We start from the raw sequence: 6,000 nt of genomic DNA, 5'->3' as shown, positions 1-6,000 counted from the left end.
TTGCATTACAGAAATTAAATTGCAATTCAATTGAGGCACAATTAAAACATTATGTAACACCAATCCTTCATCCAATACTACGGAACCGGCTTGATTTGCATTTGCCGTTTTTCCATCGGGGAGGCCAACAGGGTAGTTTTGAATGGTCTTCACATTCGTCAATATAGACAATTCATATGTATAATGATTAGAGGCTCCTGAATCAACGATCAAAATACCATTGTTATCCTTACCCTATAACCTTGGTTTGGATTTGCTACTTAATATCTCCATAATTTGTTGTACTTGTGAGTCAGACACACCAGCCAGCCCTTCTGCAATTTCCTTGAAAGAATTACTTCCTACTGTAGTTTGCGAGCTAGAACTAGCAATTTTGTTTACTCGAATATGGACGTTAGATGCCCCGTCCTTGGTGACATTGTTTCTGCCAAAATTTTCTGGTGTTTTTTGGTTTAATTTGCCAAAAAAAAAAATCAAATCTTAGCTCTGATACCATGAAAAATATTGTGTTTAATCTTCTCAAATCCCCTCTTCTCATTAGATTTAGCAGCAATATATAATACATTGTATGAACTCCTACTCCAATTCTACTTTGAATATTGCCTAGGGACTACAATTCTACATCCCCTAGTATACTACTAGTATTAGGACATTACAATCATAATTTATCTTAACAGTTATAATTTAAATACATTGTGATTATTGAACACGAGGCGCTATATACTCTTAATGAAAATTATCTCTGAGTTTAACATGTATATTGGATATGCCCCTCTAAACTAGGGCATATGTGGTTATATTAATCATTTTTTTTCCTCCTCATATTTTGCATGCCAATGAATAATATCGGACATCAAATATTATTTTCCCTTAATTTAATATACTCCCTCCGTCCCTAATCGTCGTATCAAAATTATCAGAGAGTAATATAATAAGTTGTATAAATATTATTTCCCATAATTTAACTACATCATATAGGACAAGTATGTTATCCTAAATATTTTGATTCGATATTAAATTAGTAGGAGAGATGGAAACTACAAACTTCAAATAGATCGACTAGCGACTCTAAAATCAAGCATCATATTGTCCCGAATGTGACTATGGTTAAGCATATGAAAACCATTAAACACAAAACGTAAACTTCCTTGTTCACTTGGACAACTAATATTAGCGACAACTTTTTCTGAACATCATTGATCATAACGACAAAACGTACGTAATTACAAACTCCAATCGCGAATTGTACCCGAACAAGGATTTGCTTCTTATTGATACCGGCCAACCGAGTCCATCCGACACGACGCAGTAAATCGATGAGTATGTAATTATAATAGTATGAATTTCCTAGTAGTTCACTGACAACCTTGAAGCCGTACGTGTTTACAGGAAATCTTATTAATTATTCAGTAAATAATACAGTCGTCGATTCGATGTCGTATCATATTTACTCGGTAATTTTTAATCGTTGTTAATTGATCTGCCTATCTAGCTAACTAGCTAAGCTAGGTGATATGTAGTGTATTGTCTGTAATAGTAGGAATTAAATGGTGGAAGTTGCATTATCATGATGGAGGTATACTCGATCATTTGTCTTTCGATCTTCAGTGCCACCTACGTAGAATATAAGTTACCGTGCCGCCAATGACTCTTGAAAGTACGTTCAATAGTCTCACGTTTATTGCCGTGCCCTATAATCCTATATGCATGAGATCAATATTACTATTATTTATTCATGCCTCGTGTAAGCGCGCTAACTTTACACTTTGCCCTCACCTCGCTCGTGCGATCCACAAGGTCTGATCAATCTTGACCTTCAAAGTAACTGATCAAGTATCATATATACTTTCTCTGTTCTTATTTATATGATATAATGGGGTTATAGACATTATTCACACAAATATCTTTGACTTCCTTTTGTGATTTATACATAAGAAAAAACATAGTCGTGTGAGGTCTTATTAGATTCGTATCAGTAAATATTATTTAAATATCAACTTTTTATAATTTTTTCCAATCCACAATTAGAGATATTAATGTTTGAAATCGTGCATTGGCAAACGTGCCTAAATAATTGTGTCATTTAAAAAAGAACGGAGGAAGTATACTACTTCCGTTTCATAATGTTTTTTGCAATAATTATTTGCACAAATATTGAGACATACTACCTCCATTTCAAAAATGATATTTACACTTTTCGTTTTTTATAATGTTAAACATTACACTTTATTTTATTCGATTTTTGGATATGAAAATTTATTACCTTATCTTTCTTACCCCTACAATTTTTCACTAACATTCTCTTACTTCTTTTTTTTTTTTTTTTTTCTTCTTAGAATGGTCTAGTCACTTTACTATCACACTAATATAGTAATATATCTTCCTATATCTCTAATGTCAGTTAAGTATGTATAACTCCGTACTTCATAGGAATCCCAACCTTTTTTCCAGTGTGAAAGACAGTGGAGGGATGGACATCGGAAAGAAAGAGGTTTCCCTTAAGTCTTAATTAAGGTTTAAGTTATAGACAATAACAACTAAACATATGACTTTTTCTTGGAATAATTAACTTAGAATTAACAACGTAGTGACTTTCGCTAGGGTTAAGCTAGTTCTAATTGAGTTTTTCGAGTTTAATACTTCATGATTTTTTTTTTTTTTTTTTTTTTTTTTTTGACATAGGCTTAATTTTACATAAATTAAAAAGTATTACAAACTAAATAAAGCATTAAGGTCCTTAAGGACTATTACACATACTATGAAACCAACTGAATGCATAAGCTTAAAATTTGCAAGGGTAGCCGGCTCTTTTCGTGGCGGTCCTTCATTGTTGAAATCTTGTTTACACCACTTTGTTATGCCAAGATTACCGGTGGCTGTGATTTCATTGTGAGAGATAGAGCAGTAGCTTAACTGTTTACCACATGGAGGTTCCCTAGGTTCCCTAAACATCCTGTAGAACACGAGAAACAACGAAAGAAGCAAAAGAGTAACAAAGATGAGGGTAATTTGGTTCAAACTCGTGAAAGTTACACAAGCGTTTACAGTCACTTTCAGTGACTTGGGTAGCATACTATGAATCCCCAAAAAATGGGGAGCAGCGCTCAAATACTAGTTTTTGAAAGCGTCAAAAACAACTCTTGACGCTAACCTAAAAGGAGGACTAACAAAAGTTGACCTCAAAGACCACACAACAACCAAATCTCTTATACCCCGACCCTTCCTAGAACCCACAACTCCTTCCCTTGTTGAGCTAATTGAATGCCCACCTCCAATCCCTTCCGGGGAGATTACACACCTAACTCCTCTAACAAAGGAACACCCTACTGCAGAGGAGAGGAAAACATCACCAACCTCCCCATCACTATTAACCAAACTAATTGCTACTTCAAACCTATTAAACAACCATACCCACAAACTATCACCTATCGAAACAGATAAAGGAGATAGAAACCACAATTGATTACCACTACAATCAACAATCAGACAAGAACCTTTACCATCAAAAACGAAAAGAACCAACACAGCTATCCCCAACGACCTATGCACCCCGAATAACCACAGTAGAACAACCAAACAAGCTAACATAATCATAATCAAGAAGGTTACAGAAAATGTAGGAAAGTAATTAGCACAAACTGAATCCCAAACCTAACCTTTACCTTTACCGGCAAGATCGGGATTTTCCCGACACTACAAGACGGCGGCGGTTAGAAACCCTTTAGAAAACAGTAGCTTAACTTTCAAACACACAGATCACAACCCAAACTCAGAAATCCTATCCCGAAAAACCTACCCCCTAAGAACTTAACCTTTACCTGCGAATTAAAAGCGGCGGCGCTTTGCCTTTACCAACAATTAAAAAGCGGCGGCAATTAGGAAGTAAACCCTACCCCCTAAAAACTTAACCTTTTACCTGGGAATTAAAAGCGGCGGCGCTTTGCCTTTACCGACAATTAATAGCGGCGGCGATGATTAGGAAGTACTCGGAATGGATGAAGTTGAAATCTGAAACCAATAACCTTCAAAAATGAACGAACCAAAACACCCTTGATTGGTTGAACGGGCTAAAGCAACAAACACCTAGATCCGGTGAGTTCCGATGAGAAGGGAGGCGCACTAAGAGGAGGTGGCCTGAGCTTCCGTCAAAACACTTGTCTCCTTCTTCCTCTTCTCTACCGGAAATCCAACAACTACTAACTAGAGGCTCCAAATTCAAAACTAGGGTTTTGAGATCTGGATAAAAATTTCCTCTAGACATAACAACACTTAATTAGGCAAGAAAACAAGAAATAATGCTTGCCGGCGACCTGAGATGAACGGCGTACTCAGGCCGCCGACAAACAAGGCGGCTAGGGTTTGGGGTTTTTTGTTTTCGTAGGGAGAAGGGAGAGAATTTGTAGAGAGGGGTTTATTTAATACTTCATGATATTGGTGGATTATCATGAAATTAGTTCTTTGATAAAAAATCAAATTAATTGGTATCATATTATCAATTTCTCTAATACGATTAAATGAAAATTATTCTCATGGGTACAACAATCGTTAGACTATATCTCAAAAGCTAAGTGTTGTATATTCCAGCGATATATGCAAGGAAAAACTTTGACAATGCAAAATCTTTTTAGCAGAGTCTTTGTTTTGGTGAAACGTATACTTATGATTCAATTTGTTATGTATTTATGTCATATATGATTTTTTTATCAATGAGTTTGAATTTTATTTAACAGTTCTTACGCCATACTCCCTTCTTTCTTGAATGTTACTACGTAGTCCCTTTTGGAATCTAAGCCAATGAAATATAAGTACACTTGTCATGTGAATCTCAACAGAACTAACTCATTTGGGTATGAGGGAGAAATAATTAAGGGATTTTATTAAACAAGTTACTTGGAAGGAAACAAGTGGACCATTTGTATTTATAAGGGTATATATAATGAGAATAAATATTGGGCAAATAAGAAAAGATTTCAAAAGGACAAACAAAAGAAATAACTTAATATAAAAAGAGGACTAACATTAAAAAACGGAGGGATTATGACTTTTACATGAATTGATTTTAATATAGCAACAAAAATAGCTAACATTGATGTTTTGCCTTATTAGTTAAAACTAAGAGTCTGTGTACACAGATCGCAAGTTCGAATTCCCATCACCATTTGTAACTTGTATTGCATAAGATATAATTTAATGTGCACTAATGCAAATGTTTTCTTCTTGTGTGCAAATAAGCTACAACGACATGATTACACATAACAAATGGAGGAGGATGATTTTAATCTACAACGATAATGTAATTGTAGTATACATGTCTAGTGAGTTGTGCCGTTAAAATAGTAGAGTATTACCTACGCAATTTATTTTTATTGTTTATTTTTCCTATAAATTACAAGTATGACATGATAAACAATAGAGGAAAAGAAGAAATGGAAAGTAAAAAGAAAGGAGGCTTAACAAGGTGAAAGAAGACGTCTATTTCACGTGAAAATATATTGATAGCTGAATAACAAATTAACAATAGGGTAAAAAAATGCATGTTCATTATTTGAATGTTGTCTATTTCACGTGAAAAGATGCATGTTCCCCCTCAACATGCATGTTCACCATTAATTACTAGCATCAAGGATCAAGCTTGATATCAAGAGAGAGAAACTACAATGATCCGACGGCTGTGAATTATGTGAAATAATAAAATGGAGAAAATTGTGTGAAGGAAGTTGAGTCAAAATTCTCTATCCTGCAATCTGGTTGTCATATCTATGTTACTTTTCCTATTTGTAATTAGTCGACGACTTTTATTTTTCATATATAAAATAACATTAACATCAACAAATAAGAAAAGTAGTCACACAAATGGTACACGGATTATGGAACTGCAAATTTAAACTCTAGGAGGTTTATACTTTGTATCATCGCCCAAATTCTTATATGAGACTGTCCTCACCATCAACTAATGGTGAGACCAGTTCACACTTCTGAATTTAGGTATGTTACTTCTAT

Source organism: Spinacia oleracea, chromosome 6 (genome assembly GCF_020520425.1).
Source record: "Spinacia oleracea cultivar Varoflay chromosome 6, BTI_SOV_V1, whole genome shotgun sequence".
Classification (NCBI taxonomy): Eukaryota; Viridiplantae; Streptophyta; class Magnoliopsida; order Caryophyllales; family Amaranthaceae; genus Spinacia; species Spinacia oleracea.
Note: the sequence above shows the minus strand (reverse complement) of the source record.